Source organism: Rattus norvegicus, chromosome 10, assembly GCF_036323735.1.
Source record: "Rattus norvegicus strain BN/NHsdMcwi chromosome 10, GRCr8, whole genome shotgun sequence".
Taxonomy (NCBI): Eukaryota; Metazoa; Chordata; class Mammalia; order Rodentia; family Muridae; genus Rattus; species Rattus norvegicus.
The window spans coordinates 80362958-80379232 of NC_086028.1; the positions used below are offsets into that span (position 1 = coordinate 80362958).

At 49.7% G+C, this 16275-nt stretch overlaps 1 long non-coding RNA gene across 12 annotated transcripts; it reads right to left on the bottom strand.

The window, feature by feature from the left end:
• Positions 1-6088: 6088 nt before the first annotated feature.
• On the bottom strand, positions 6089-14904 carry LOC102556395 (uncharacterized). Of its 12 annotated transcripts, XR_010055446.1 has the most exons (6): positions 14654-14904; positions 11137-11298; positions 10053-10161; positions 7348-7400; positions 6534-6611; positions 6089-6431 (listed from the first exon to the last, which is right to left on the bottom strand). It is a non-coding gene; the product is annotated as an uncharacterized LOC102556395 (long non-coding RNA). The 12 variants fall into 12 exon arrangements; XR_005490708.2 differs by having other exon boundaries at positions 10053-11298; positions 14654-14903; XR_005490705.2 differs by having other exon boundaries at positions 10038-11298; positions 14654-14903.
• Positions 14905-16275: the final 1371 nt, after the last annotated feature.

Sequence of the window (16275 nt, forward strand, 5' to 3'; positions counted from 1 at the left end):
TTACACAGCAACCACCAAGTCTTAGACAACTTTAGATGCATTTATTTCCAAAATAATAACGAAACGCAACGTTGTAAAAGCAGTATGAAGGATAATTACCCCCAAGTAACGAGAGGACACAGCAATTACAAGCAGGCAGAAGAAGGGTTTTCAAATCCTGTCTGTTGCTTTCTTTTCTTTCTCCTATTTGTACTGAATTAGAAAACCCCAAACCACAATTACAGGTCATTAAACATGGCAGCAAATATTAGCGGCTCTGTCAGGTGGTTTTGGATTTGGACCGCATCCATCTCTGAGAACCATCCACCTTCCCCTCTTATGCACCCGAGGTCAGCAGATGCCAGGTTTTCTAAAGACCCAAGGCCTAAGCTGTCTCCTGTAGCTTAGAGGGAGCCCCGTGCAGTGCGGCAATCTGCTCTCTGCTTGAATTTGACTGTGGAAAGAATTCTTTAAGTTCTGATGTAATGTTTGGATGTGGTTTTTAAATAGTCTTAATAATAGGTCATTGATTCCAGTCCCCTGGTCCGAAACAGAACTCTGCAAATGGTGAGGGAGATCTGTGCCCCCATAATGGAATACTTTGGGTTTAGGACATTCTGCTGTGCTTAGGGTTGTAGCTCAATTACAGCTATGCTTAGCAGAGCATGCGTGAGGCCCTGGGTTCAACCCCCATGCAAACCATAAAGAAAACCGGTCTGCTACCATAAACTCAACAGTAAATCTGTAGTAGATTGGTGATGTCTGGGCGGTTCAGCCGGTGACTGTGTTGCTGCTATCTGCTTGGGCCACTCAAGACTGTGGACGTGGTGATCTTGAGTAACCTTCTGAAAACATGAAGTCATAGGTTTATTTCTTCACTCTTTTCCAGGGACAGGACTGGCTCATAGTTACCATTTCTGCTATTCCCTTTAACTCCTATTGGGGAGGATTTAGACTGCACCTTTCTTTACTGAGGTCAAAACATAATAGTGTCAGGCCATCAGGATGGCTCAGGTACATGCTGCCAACCCAGATCACCCAAGTTCACTAACGGGAACCCACGGGGTTATCATCTGACCTCCACACTCATGCCCCAGCATGGATAGACAAACATACACACACACACACACACACACACACACACACACAAAATAAATGTAAAAAAAATCTTTTTAAAGAAAAAAAGTAAAAACAGCCACAGTAAAGGTTGGGTATGGTGGCACATGTGTGCAAGCCTAGCACTTTGAAGGCTAAAGCAGGAGGATCACAGATTCCAGGCTAGCCTGGGCTACTCAGTGAGTTTCAAGGCAGCCTGAGCTACATTTCAAATCTACATTTCAATAAGCAATAAAAAGATAACAAAAAGGACAAGCAGTTTCTCTCTTATCTGATAATCTGGAAGACAGTAGCCCAAGACTGGGAAGATACTCTTTTTCCTTGACTGACTTCCTCAGAGACCCGGACTCCTTTCATCTTGTGTTTTGGCTACCCGCAGGTTCTGTTTTCATCTGCAGGCTCCACGATGGCTGACCACTAAATGGTGCTAAGCAATAGTGGGAGGGAGCTGGAGAGGAATGCCAGGCCCCCTTCCTATAAGACCCTGAAAGCCACACTTTATAGATGACATCCCACCAGCCACCTCGTCATAGCGACCACATCCAGCTGAAAATGAGGAAGGGAAATGTAGTTCTTAGAATTCTAGATTGTCACCTGTCCTGCTAAAATCGAGACACTAATTTTGTGAAGAGAAGAAGTGAAGGGGACGGGGGACCTTGGGAGACCCTAGCCATCAGCTTACACTACCAGACCCTGAAGAGCAATCTGGAAACAGACACTCACTGGCTTTACATGCGGTCTCTTTCTTTCCTGGAGAAGCGGCCTGATGGCCAATGTCACTGGTCCTCCCTAGGCTGTGACATCCAAAGCAGCTTATCAACTCATATCATGATTCAAAAACGATCACCAAACAAACAGTCCTTTTGTTCCTAAAGCATGGTGATGAACTGAACATTTTGAAATGCTGTCTTCTCTTTTGAACTACACATACGCCAAGTGTGTCTGGACTCTGCCCACCACTGATCTCTAACCAACTTTAAGCCTGGTCCCACGGGAGATGGTTGAAAGAAAGATGATATGCAGCTATTTGATCCTTCTGGCATCATGACACATGCCTGTCATCACAGCATGTAGGCAAAGGCAGGATTTTGAGTGACAAGCCAACCTGGGCTACATAATGAGATCTGTCTTGGGGGGTGGTTAGGGGGAGCAGTGTTTTGGTTTGTTTGGTTGTTTGATTGGTTGGTTGGTAGTTTGGTTGGTTTTTATTTGAGACAGGGTCTTTTTCCATAGCCCTGGATGGCTGGGAACTCACTATGTAGACCAGGCTAGACCTCTGCCCCACCACCCCCCCCCTCTCTCTCTCTCTCTCTCTTTTTTTTCTGGAGCTGGGGACTGAACCCAGGGTCTTGCGCTTGCTAGGCAAGCGCTCTACCACTGAGCTAAATCCCCAACCCCTGACCTCTGCCTCTCAAGTGCTATGTTATAAATAAGTTCGGGCCTGGGGATTTAGCTCAGTGGTAGAGCGCTTACCTAGGAAGCGCAAGGCCCTGGGTTCGGTCCCCAGCTCCGAAAAAAAGAACCAAAAAAAAAAAAAAAAAGAAAAAAGAAAAAGAAATAAGTTCATGGTCACAGAGAAAGAGCCCGCCATTCCAAATGAAGTGTCTGGATGAGGCACACTTGACTTGCCATCAAGAGGGATGCTAGGAATAGAAAGTGCATTTGATTTTTATGCTAACTCAGGTGGTGGCCATATCTTTTCCCCATTCTGGATCCAATCTCAGTCTTATTCAGTTGGTTATCCTGAAAAGAACTGAAGTGCAGGTCACTGCTCCAGGCCCTCACATTCCTGGATTAGAGCAGTGAGCCTTCATGCAAACAAAGGTTTTACTAGGGAAAATTAAAACATTTGCATAAATGTCCTACAAAGTTGTGGAGATAAAATTTTCTTAAACACTGGGTTGGGGATTTAGCTCAGTGGTAGAGCGCTTGCCTAGCAAGCACAAGGCCCTGGGTTCGGTCCCCAGCTCCAAAAAAAGAAAAAAAATTTTTTCCTAAACACAAGTTTGATAGTATTTGATTTAAAACAAGATTCATATTTGATATTTCTTACAAGTTTAAAGGCATTGCCACCTTGGACCAAGCATTGAGGCATTTAATACCAGCATTCTAGAGGCAGAGACAGGAGGATCTCTGTGAGTTGCAGGCCAGCCTGGTCTACATAGTGAGTTCCAGGACAGCCAGGGCTACACAGAGAAGTGCTGTCTCAAACCTCTTCCCCCAAAGAAAGTCATTCCCACCACCCATGGTAAGAAACTCCACCCCAGCAACAACAAAAGCTTCAAGTCCTGAGTAGGTTGCTAGAGACCAGCTTTAAGACCTGAAATAGCAACACACATAGTATGCACTCACTGATAAGCAGATATTAGCCCAAAAGCTCGGAATACCCAATTCACAGACCACATGAAGCTCAAGAAGAAGAATAACCAAAGTGCAGATACTTCAGAACTTCTTAGACGGGGGAACAAAAATACTCATAGGAGGAAATACGGAAACAAAGTGTGGAGCAGAGACTGAAGGAAAGGCCATCCAGAGATTTCTCCAACTGGGGATGCATCCCACATACAGCCACCAAACCCAGACAATATTGCAGATGCCGAGAAATACTTGCTGACAGGAGTATTTCTCTACCAGAGCCTGACAAATACAGAGGCGGATGCTCGCAGCCAAACATTGAACTGAGAACAGGGTCCCCAATGGAGGAGTTAGAGAAAGGACTGAGGTAGCTGAAGGGGTTTGCAATCCCATAGGAAGAACACACTATCAACCAACTAGGAGGCAGAGGCAGGCAGATCTCTGAGATCTAAAGGCAAGCCTGGTCTGCACAGCAAGTTCCTGGTCAGCCAGGGCTACACAGAAACCCTGTCTCAGACAAAAGATAAAATAAACAATAGCGAGAGTTATTCTAATTAACTCATTCCCTTTACATCCGATGCTGCCACCTGATAAAGGATTAACAAAAACTGGCTTCCGGCTCTCTCATGTGTGTGATAACGAACACAGACGCTCTCAAGTTTTGTGGAGCGAGTTACTTAGTATCCGTTCAACTGAAAGGATGTGGATTTTCAGTCCAGTCTCCGGGATTTGTTTTTCTTCCAGCCTCTGGGGGCGGGAGTGGTGAAGAAAAAAATCCATTAATTTTTGTCCTGGAAAGTTTATTTTGCTTTTGTTCTGGGGGTGGGGGGAAGCACTCCCGTGACTCACCAGCAAGATCATTATGCTGTGTTTGAAAACCATGTGAGAATCTGAGAAACTCAGGGGCTCTCTGCCGCTACTTGACAAAGTTTCATAACACACAGCACCCTGGGGACTCAGATGGCATGGCTCACCCTTCCAGAGAGCCTTGCTCTTGGCTGTTTAGCATCCCCATCACCCTTTCTCTGCCACTACTGCCTGTGTGAAACCAACCAAGGTGTCCCAGTTCTTAGCAATTGGCTTTGTGAGGAACTGGATTTTTTTTTTTTTGCTTTGTTTTTGATTGTTTGTTTTTTGAGACAGAGTTTTTCTGTGTAGCCTGACTGTCCTGGAACTCACAGAGATAACTCCTGCCTCTGCTTCCTGAGTGCTAGGCTCAAAGGTGTGTGCCACCATCTCCTGCCTGGAAACTGGATTCTTGATCAGAGTTTACTAGTACTTTCTTTCAGTCCCAGATCTTGAATTGTCCCCTGTGCCAAGCCTTCATGAAGCACTTCTGAGTCACTGGCTCACTAGACAGAGGATATTCTGCCGCACAAAAGGCACCAATCACTAAAACCTCATAAGTTACGTGAAAATAGATTGCCTGAGACAAACTGGCAAGATAGAGCAATTGAATCCATATAAATGCCTGCGTACTGTCAAAGGATATTGCAGTTATTTAAAACATAATGGGACTACTCTAAAATTGTCATCCATATTGCCTTTCAGGTTTATGCATGGTTATGTTACTCATTTCTTCTTTGGAGATATCCAATACCTGTGGGCCGTTTGTAGATTTTGAGAACACATGCCCCCCGAGCACACCATGGTGTGTAGTCTCCATATTAGAAAAAAAATCTATATGTACTGCTGATTACATCGTGAAGTGAGGTCATCAATGGAGAAGAGTTTTCCTCTTACCCTGATTTCTGGCCACATACAGCTAGACGCGTGTATTGACTGACTGGCACTTGGGGACTACACTGAAACTCTCCCATTGCTGTATTTATTTTTTCCTCACGATGTATGTGACCGTGAATTCACCATCCTCCTGCATCTATCTTTTGAGTCTCGAGACTACAGGTATATTTAACCATGTGGGCTTCAAATGCTTTTTTAAATATTTGTTTATTTATTTATTTTGACGAAACAAATGTCCCAGCAGGGTCTGCAGTATACAGCCCAAGTGGCAGAGCCATCCCACCTTGCCTGAAAGTCTGGCAGAGTGCCTTCCTGCTCTGGCTACCACTCAGGTAGGTGGTGGCACACTTGTGTCCCTGTAAATCTATTTTCCAGTGTAGACCACCCTTGCCCCAGAGCTAGAGAAGACTAGTCAGATGCACTTTCTGGTTTGTGGAGGAAAGCACGATGAAATCATTTCTTCTTTCTTTTAAGGGGAATGTCCGGAAATGCCCCAGACTACCAAAGATTTCACAAACTTTATGAGCTTTTAAACAGTTGTAGTGTTTTCCCCATACCTTCCAGACTGCACATGTCAGGGCTCCTGGCGCCTCTCGCTCTAGCACCAACTGACATACAGATTGATCCAAGGATGGTGGTAGGTATACCCAAGGCAGAGGCAGGAGCATTCCCATATTTGACCCCAGCCTGGTCTACATCGTGGAATATGTAGTCCAGCAAAGAATACATAGAGAGAAGCTACCTCAAAAAAAGCTAAGAGTGGATGACTGGGGGGTGGGGGTGGGGTAGCTCAGAGGGTAGCATGAAGCACAAAGAACCGAGCTTAAATTCCCCAGCATCCATGGAAAAAGCAGGGCACTGTGGCTACATCTCGGTGCTGGGAGACAGACACAAGAAGATTCTGGGTGCTTTTTATTAGACAGCCAATCTCCCCAGTGACAAGCAAGTGAGAAAGACAACCAACATTGACCCCTGGCCTTCACATACACATATATGGGCAGGTGACACCCCCACTCGCCTATACACGTGTATACTTGTATATATACTACAGTACATTGCGCACACGTGAGCACGCAGGGGCCCTGATCTTTCCTGGGGCTGACCTAGACCCTCTGACCCGCCCCACAAGGAATGGGCCCCACTCAGGCATAGATGTCCATTCTGATTATAGGTGGCTGCACTTCCAACTTCTCCTGTTCCCACAGGGCACAGAGAAACTGGTAAGTGATGAGGGTACCCTGGAAGACAAGAGGGAGTCAAGACAGATGGCGGGCATCAACAGAACAACAAATTTGAAGAGACGGTCTATGGAGGACATGTGTCCGCCATACTGCAAATACCTGAAAAGGTTTGAAGGAGGGAAGATCTGCTTGGGCTCACCGATTCCTTCCACGATCAACTGTCCCATCGCTGCAGGTCTGGGGTGACAGGGCAGGAGGTGGATGTGAGGGGACAGAGCAGCCAGGCAGCAGAGAGGGAATGCCTGCCACATTGGGCTTCCTTTTTCTTTCATCCACGCTCCCAGCCTATGGGATGGTGTTGTCTACTTTCAGGAGAAGTCTCCCAACTTCCGGATAATTCTCTCTGGAAATACCCTCACAGACATGCCCAGAAATAAGCTATACTACTAACCGCTGGGGAATCTCCAGGTCCATCAAATGGACAACCAAAACGAACTGCACAGAAGCTGGAGAGACGGGCTCGGCAGCAGTTAAAAGGAGTTGCTGCTCTTGCAGAAGACATGAGCTTGGTTTCCAGACCCCCACATCAGGCAACTCACAACCGCCTGCACTTCCGGGCTCCAGAAAATCAGATACTCTCTTTTGGCTTCCACAGACATTGTCTCAGGAGGATACAGACCAGACGATAGCATAAGTTCATAATGGAGCCAGAAGCTGAGAGATGTGTCCCGGCTCCCTGATCCCAGCCCTCGTCTCTAGAAACTCACCCCGTTACATTTCCTGGTCTCCAGCTTCCCGCTCAGGCACCACTCAAAGTTTTCCCTCACTAGGTGTCAAATGTTTGGGAACCAGAGACTCATAGGTCCTAGGCTCTTACGAGGGAGACTTGCTACTGAGGAGGGTAAGAGCAAGCCCAGCCCATCCACCGTGAAGCCTGCTAGTCAGGAGAAGACAGAGAAAGAGAGGCCCTCACCTGTGTGTGCCTAACGAAGGACACAGAAAAAAAACAGTCAGCAGTTGTGGGCTCTGCAACATAAACACCCCATCAGCATCAGAGAATGAGATTATACTAGCACACTATTATATGTTATGTATTATGTTTCTATGATTTAATTATAATATATTTATATATTATATTATAATAACTATTACATAATAGTATTATGCTCTGGTCTCAGCTGTGCAGCTCCCTAGCTGTGTGACCTGAAGCACTTCATTCCTCTGAGACTGACTCTTCTATAAAAATGCAAATAAAACCCACACCACAGGATTGCTGTGACTTTCACTGACCTACCAATGGTGCCTGGCACCAGAAAACACTCAAGAACCCTTAACTGAGGTGCCCATGTGCGGTAGGCGGCCAGAGTAGCTAGGCTGATGGCAAAAGGGGAAGAACATCTATCACTACCCGTCTGGGTTGACCCCAGCAGGGGGCTTCCTGGCATGTATAAGGCAAGCCTATGACTTTCCTGGGGAGTCTTCAGTGAGAAGGAAGAAAAGGTTGCTTGCACCCCAGCTGCAAGCTGTCAGTCTCCTCACATAGACACATTCCGCAGCAGGAATTGTGTAGATAGATGTGCAAGCAAGGAACACAGGAGACCATGGCCCAAATGGTCGTGACTATGTCCTGCCTCAGACAGCCCTGGGCTGTCATGGGTTTGCCTAAGTCCCGCTAGGCCTCCCTTAGTCTCTGTATGCCACAGAGCTATTAAGGCTACATTAAGGTATGTCAGGGCTGTGAGGATTCACGGAGATGCTTCGGGATGTGTCCTGGGATTTTTTTTTTGTTGTTGTTTGATTTGTTTTTTGTATTATTTATTTTATGTGAGCACACTGTTGCTTTCTTCGTCAGACACACAAGAAAAGGGCATCGGACCCCATTAAGGATGGTTGTGAGTCACCATATGGTTGCTGGGAATTGAATTCAGACCCTCTGGAAGAGCAGTCAGTGTTCTTAACCACTGAGCCATACCTCCAGCCCAATGTGTCATTTTTTTTTTACAGCCATCCTCCATGATGAGAGAGAGGCAGACTCTTCTAGCCGCTGCAGCTAGGAAATGTCTGTCCATTTCTAACGGTTCTAAGTTGCAATCTCCCTGGGTGAGTGTGCACAGGAGAGCCTGTCTGCCGACATAGCAGCCTCTTCCAAGTAGGTGCAATGGTGCCCTTCACTGTCTATCCTGGGTCTGTGGGACCCTACCAAGAGTAGCAGTTAAGTGGGAGGGTTCTGGAGCCGGGCCGTCAGAGTTTGAATTTTGACTCTTGGCTTTGTGACTTGGGACAGCTGGCTTAGCCTCTCTGGGCCTTTCTTTTCTCTGACATTGCAGACAGTAAGCACACCCTCCCCGGGGACTTTGTGTGAGTACAAACGGGAATATAAACGTGTGAAGTGCTTGTAGCACAGCCTGGTACAGATGTTTGGTTTTAGCTGTGCTGGCCGCCCAATTCCCACGCCTTTCGGAGCCAGCAGATAGCTCATCCTCTGGAACACCCCTTCTCAGAGCTGACGGGATGGGCTCCCTGAGGCAGAAGTTCCTAGAAGGGAGCAGCTTCAGGCAGTAGCCAAGGCAAGCTGCTCCAATGGTCATGCTTAAGCCCCGGGAGGCAAAGGGGACAGGTTTTTTCACTAATGGTTTGCAGGGAAGAAAAAGTAAGGGCTGATGCTTTGATGCCCCCAGTACGTAGGGAAAAGCACCCCATCTCTCTGTGTTGTCCTCACAAACCTCAGAGGAGCCTGAAGGCTCTTGAAGTTGGGGAGTGGTCCTGACCAGAGCTGACACTGGAGTTCAAACTTGAGCCTCCCCCCACCTCCCACCCCCTACACACCTCTCCTCACCCCCTCCCCTTTCCTTGCCCTTGTCAATGATCTGTCAGTAACCCCCGGAGGAGGTGGGTGATAAAGGGAGAGAAGGTGATTGGATAAGAAGATAAGGAGCACTGTCAGAGGTAGAAACAGAGATTGTACGTCCTTACTGATGAGGACTGTGGATGGGGGGGAGAAGGGCAGAGTGGAGGAAGGAAGAGAGAGCCAGTGTATGTCTGGTTCTCTTTTGTTTTTCTGTTTGCTTATTTTGTTTGTTTGAAATGGGGCCTCATCATGAAGCTGGCTGGCTTGGAACTCACTATGTAGACCAGGCTGGCCTCAAACTCACAGAGATCCATCTGCCTCTACTTCTCAAGTGCTGGGACTAAAGGCATGGGCCACTATGCCTGTCTGTTGTCTGCTCCTCAAGTAACAGTCCAACTTGAGGGGAGGAACTTTTCTGTTCAGTATTCATATTTTTCAGATAAGGAAACGGAGGCGCAGAGAAATGAATCCCTCTAGAGTTACCAGGTCAGTCTAGCACTAGGCTGACAGCTAGAGAGCCAACTCATCCTGGCCGTGGTTGGGAAGGAGAGGGGAGTAAGGGGTGAAGCTCCTGAGTCCCTTGAAGGCCCTGGGATCGGGAACTCCCCTAAAGCCAACCCCCTTTGCCGCTGAACTGCACCAACCAGATGTCTTCCAGTCTGCCTGAAGAAGACAGGACTCACTGCTGTGGAGAGGGGCAGGAGGGCTGGGAGGTGACCTCACAGGGCTCAGGGATTCTTTTAGAAGGGTCCAGGCTCATGGCTTCCCCCCCCCCAGCCAGGTCAGACACTAAAGTGTCCTAAGCCCCTCCATACCTGCCGCTCCCCCACCTTGGATGAAGCCGGCCATTAGGCAGGGACCGTCTCTGGGAGAGGCCAAGCCCTCTGGCTCACTTGTGGATTTCCTTTAAGCAAGACTTCCTCTCTGCTTCCAGGACTCCTGTCAAACAAGAGGGTCCCTGGCTTAGAGTTTGGGAGCTGCAGGCAGAACAGACATTCCCCGATGACTCACAAGCCTGGAACTCTGTGGGCCAGCAGGAATGGGGATGGCTTCCTGGTCAGTCAGGGTCAACTGGGACACTCACTCTGAGACAGGGAGGCAAGGGAGAAACAGAGGTCAGAGGTAGAGAGAGCTCAGTCCAGGGACTCACGGTGAGGTCCCTAAGGTGCCTAGGGAGAGGACACTACATTCGTCTCACTATATCTCTGCTATAAAATGGCAAATTGTAGCCTAATGCAGCCTGAGGTGGCGGGGGGGGGGGGGGGGGCCTAGATTTCACAAAGGATTTCAAACTTTCTGGGAACTTCCTTTGACAAAGGAGGGACCCCACACACACACCCCCAGCCTGCGCACGCACCTCTGCCCCTTCTTGAGAGCAATACACTCCAGACCCAAGACACTGAGGGATGGTTGGGGTGACCTCTAGGGTCCCCCAACACCTTGAGTCTTGTTTAGCAACTGTAACCCGCTTCACACCTCGCTCTTCTCCATTCACTGGGACTCGTGTTTGGGGAGGGGAAACTGAGGCACCGAGTGGTCACAGCTACCTTCCCTAGCTCCCTCCGGCTTAGCAGGTTTCCTGGGCTAAGTGTGCCTGGCTCCTCTCGCAGCCACCCCTACGGAGATTGTTGCTGAGGCTCCAGTCTACGTGGCAGACAATTGAGGGGGGCTGCACGGGAGGGAGCTGGGAATGAGGTCAGCGGGTTGGAAGAGCCTGGACGGCTGTGGAGGCATCTGGACTCCAGCCTCAGGGAAGGTGGGGGCCTCCAGCAGCCACTCCCAGCCCTGAGCTGTCAGTTGCCCGCCCACTGTGGCCTCCGGCCCCGCCCTCCCCGCAACCCACACTCCCAAGGCCCCACCCCAGCCAGCTGGTTCCCATCAAGCCCTTCCAGGTGGCAGTTCCTCCCTGCCCACCATGCTCCCTTCCCCCTCGGGCCACAGGGCCCAGCTGAGAGCCTGGAGCTGTTGTCTGGGACTCTCCGATTGGGGCTGGAATGATACGGTGGTCTTGTCTCTCATGCCGTCCTCTCCCACCTCAGCTGCTTCTGTAGATGGGCAGAGTGAACTCTGGAAGGCCTGAAAAAGATGACAAAGACTGGATCTCAGAGAGAGCCCTGGGTCTCAGCTGTGTGGCCACGGAGAGTCAGTTGCCTACTCTGGACCTCAGAGGTCCCCTCCGCGCCACTAAGGAGGTGGGGGTGGGGGCGTGAACACACACTTTTTTCCCAGCAACATGTCTTACTTATTTTGATACTTCAACCTCCAGACCCTAAAAACCCTGGAACTCAGCAAAGGCTGGACAGTAATTTTGCCGGGGCGGGGCAAACTCCTGTCTACTCTCCTGCTGGGTCTTCCTGTTAGTCCCAAACACACATTCCCACTCTCAGAACTCCCCTCCCGGGTTCAAGGACGCCAGCTTTATATCTGAGTCTTTTTGATGTCATGGAGGTCAAAGTGCTTTGGACAAGTCTCTGTCAAAAGTCACAGCCAGGCCCTGCTCAGAAGTGGTCGCCAACTCTCTGAGACGCTTAGGACGAAGAATCCAGAGTTCCGGGTCTCTAGACATCAGCTCCAGCTGACTCGTCTAGCCTTGTCCAACCCCTTGTCCGCTTGTCATCATTCATAGCCCATCCCCTCCCTTTCTGAACTGACTGTACCTCCCTCTCCAAATGGTGCATTCAGCATCATTGCCTGCACTCCCAGGCTGGCTCTAAAGCCTCTCCTGCTCCTCCTGAAGCCTACCCCCTCCATCCTCCACCCTCCACCCCCAGGGCATTGTCCTTAATCCCTGGGTCTCTCAGGAGGCTTATCTTTACCTTTCAAGACCAGTGAGTATGAGGCATAATCACTTACCCCATATTACCAATGGGGAGAGAAAGTTCAGAGCATGAAGCAGTCAATAATACACAGCCAGTGGGTTTGGCCAGATGCACTTTTGTTTACATTTCCCAGACCTCCCTGCTTCCCTTCCCTTAAGGGTACAAGCTGTTGGTCCCAATACTCTCCCAGCACAGGGCTGATCCCCAGAGGCCTGCAGAATCATTCAGTTGAATAGAATCAGCTAGAGTGTCTGCCAGAAGACACCCAACTCAGGGTCTTCTTGCCTCACTGTTGTGTCCCAGACAGACCCAGGAACCAGTCATTCCCACCCCTCATCTCTCAACCCCACATCTGCTCTAGGTGGAACCTAACGCCTGTCTGTTAGCCATCTTCCTCTGGTTTGTTCCTTCTCTCACCAACCTGGTACACGTCTCCTCACTTGGGCCACGCTGGCACCTCTCAGCCACTCCTCTACGGTGCCTGCTTGGAGCCCACTCCATCCAGGGACCGTGGTGACTTTTCACAGATACAGGCTTAATTGTGATCCCTCCAGTCTCAGAGCCTCTATAGGGGACTGAATGCACTTGGCTGCCTGATCTGCTTACCATGCTCAGCACTAGCCTACTAGCCTAGCTTCCCCTGCACCCCCAAGATAGGCTTTCAATGTATACCCCTGGCTATCCATAGAGCAAGGAGGCTGGCCTCGAACTCAGATCCACCTGCCTCTGCCTCCTGAGTGCTGGGATTAAAAACAGTCAACATGACTGCAGTAGCCTTCTTGAGATTCCCTGAGTAGCTGAAACCTGCCTGTACCAGAACCTTTGACTATATTGCCACATCTACCAACTCAACTCCCCACTTGCATCTGTTCCTTACCTAACCCATCTCTATTCAGCCATGTACCTGCCCAGAGTCCCAAGATTAGGGCAGACCCTCATTCACAACCTGGTCTGTTGCAAGTCTTTGGTTATGAGATTTATGTCTGTCTCATTACCAGACGTAAGATGCGTGAGGGGCAGCCACAGGGTCTCTGCAGCTCACTGACTCCCAAGATGATAAACCCTTGATGTTTAAGCGCTGTGGGGTGACTACATCAGAAAGGGAACCCTGAGTCCTCAGCAGAGGAAGTGGCAGGGGTTGGGGAGGCTATGAGGAAGAAGATGGGACCATGACATCGTCCTTTATACTGGATTCTTTCTGCTGCAAGACAGATTCTGTCCAGCCGGTCCTCTCCTCAGAGCTGACACAGGGGAGTAGACCGAGTTTTTCTCTTACCCCTAAGATGGCCCCTCACCTGAAAAACTCCAGACCCCTAATGAGGGATCATTGGCAGCTGGTACATAAGTGTAAGACTGAAGGCATCTGTGGAGAATGGGACAATACCTGGATAGGAGCCCCTGACATTTATCAAACATTATCTCCCTACCTAGCTCTTCATACACATACTCTAAAACTTGAAAATCAAGCCTCATTGGATTCTTTGCATTTATATCCTTGTAGTTTGAACTGGAATCCTTTTGAGAAAGGATGCAGATACTGGAGAACTAGAGACTTGGGAGCAGAGACGCCAAACGGGGTTGCTAGAAGGGAAGACCAAGGAGAAAAAAATGTGTGGGCAGAGGTGTGGACAATGGGCAGAGGGAAAGAGAGGACACTGAGAAAAATGCATGAGGAGAGTTTGAGGGAGAGGAGCGGAGGGTAGGGGGAAAAGATATGCAAAAGGGAAGGGAAGGGGGAAGAAGAAAGATAGAGCTGGGGTAGAAGGGGTCCTCTAGGGAGTAAATGAAGATGGTGCTCAAGGCTTGACTCTAGCCCTCAGCTCCCCCGCCCCCATGCTTTCTCTGGGGACAACTCCATGTGTACACACACACACACACACTTCAGTCTCCATGTTCTTGGGGTCCCCTCATATCATTTCTTCTCCAAAATCTAGAATATAGAAGCCAAGGATTTCAAGGGTTTCCTTTTCTCTCTTCTTCTTTTTTTTTTCTTTTTCTTTTTCCTGAGATGGAGTTTCCTTTTGTAGCCCTGACTGTCCTGGAATTCACTCTATAGACCAGGCTAGCCTCACACTTAGTGATCTGCCTGCCTCTGCCTCTTGGGTGCTCAGGATTCAAGGCGTGAACCACCACTACCCGACCAGGGATTTCTTACACACTTCTGACTGGACTAACCAGGAAAGCAGAGAGGGAGACAGGAAGAAAATGCTCAGAAGGAAGGAGTAGGATTGGAGGTGAGCTGGGGGAACCCAGACTGAGCCGTGCAGAAGACAAGGAAGAAGAAAGCCACCCACACACCTAGGATCCACCCACAGATTTTGCTCTGGGTACCCCTGTCTGGAGACTGTAGGGCTTTGTGATGGAGGGTGGGGTATGCTTCATGCCCCGTGCCCTTTACTCCAGACGTAAATGCCCACCCCCACATACAGCTGCTCGCTCTCTCTCTCCCCTGCCCTTCTCCCAAGAGACCAGTTCTCCATCCCTGGTCTGCAGCCAAGGCTGGGGGCAGAAGAACTTTCTGGAGGATTTGAGTGAGAAAAGCAAGAGAGCCTCAAGTAGGGACTGGAACCTCTGGGAAGGGAGTGCAGAGGAGACCCGGGTATGTGCCCTACCTGGTACATTTATACCTGGGCAGCCTCTGCTCCTGTTCCAGACTTCAGAGCCCAGACGGGTCCTCTCCCTCCCTCATGAGGGGAAACATTTGGGGAAATTTGGAGAGAGACAGAACTCAGAGCTCAGCACTTTCCTCTTTCTGTTTTTCTTCTTGAGGAATTTTTTCCCCCAACTGCTGATGACTTTACCATTCTTGGGGGTGGGGGGGTGGAGATTCTGGCTTTTGCTCCCCCTACACTCCAAGTGCCGGACAAAGCCCTACATTCCACAAGAAGCCAGGGCTTCAGAGTTTCCTAAAGATGAGGTGGCGTGGCGAGTCTCCTCCCTCTCCCAGCTCCAACTCCCCCTCCCCCAGTCTCCAGCCCTCAGCCTGGCCAGGGAGGCCCCGCCAGGCTGGGAGGAGACCCCAAGCACATTCTTCCTCTCGCTGTCATGCTGCAGAAATTAAAGACACATCTCTGAGCTGGGTACCCGCCAATCGTTTCAAGTTGAGAAGTGGCAGAGGAGGTCCCGAGCTTCAGCTCCATGCCACGTGTAAAGGAAGCTTGGAACCCACTGCCCACAACTCCTGGGGCAAAAACCTGGAGTCAGACATGGGGTGAAGGCTGTCACACGGCACAGACACGTCAAGCACCCCCCCCCAATTCTAGTAGTCTCCTAGCCTCCACCAGAACCCCAGACCCTTGATGTGGCAGTCACCAGTCCACACCTGTTAGGCTCTTGTCTCTTCTTCCAGATGAGCCTGGGGGGCGGGGGGGGTGCTAGATCAGGAGCAGGGAAAAGTAGCTTTGGATAAGTGCTTTTCCCAATACAAAACCCAACAAAGAGTGGGCAGATCACACTGTGTAGTGCTTCGTGGAACCCTACCCTAGACAACTGCCTTGAACACCTATTCCCTCTGATGTACACCATCCCCGTCCACTGTTAGGGAGTGGGCATCCTTTGGAACTGACCACTGTGGAAGGCAGGACTTTACTGAGTTCCGGAACTACCATCTCAGCTTCTCAGCCCCAGCCTTACCCTACAGGCACTGGCATAGGCGGGGGCAGATCCTGGGCCACAAGTCACTGCCACATGGTTGGGATAATTGATGAAGTCCTGTCCTTCCATTGCTGTCTCCAGTTCTGCTTCTCTGGAAACTCTATATTTTTCCCTTTAATTATAGCCTCTGCAGTCTCCCTCTGCCACCCCACCCGCACCGCTTAGCCTAACTGCCCACGGCCAGCGACGTGGCTCCCTCCCCTTCTGCTCCCTTGGTCTTTTTTATTTTTTTTTCTTTGCCTTCGTTGCACAAAACTAGCTCAGGGAGGGCGTGAAGGGGGGGGGAGCAATGGAATCTTGGATGGTTTGGAGGAGGCGGGACTCCTTGCTTCCACGTTTACAGCTCTGAAGACGGCTGTGGGGGAAGTGATACAGGACGTCTATGGGCCCTGAGAGGAGACCCCTATGCTTCCCTGCCACCCACACAGTTTAACAAAATGAAGTTCCTAAGTAGAGTGGGGGTCAGGCAGAGCACCTTTGCAGGGTTGATGGGAGCCCAGGGAAAGAAAGGACACTGTCTTTTAGGGACACATTTAAATATAAGCCACTTTTCTTGGGGGACGACAAATGACCCTTTCCT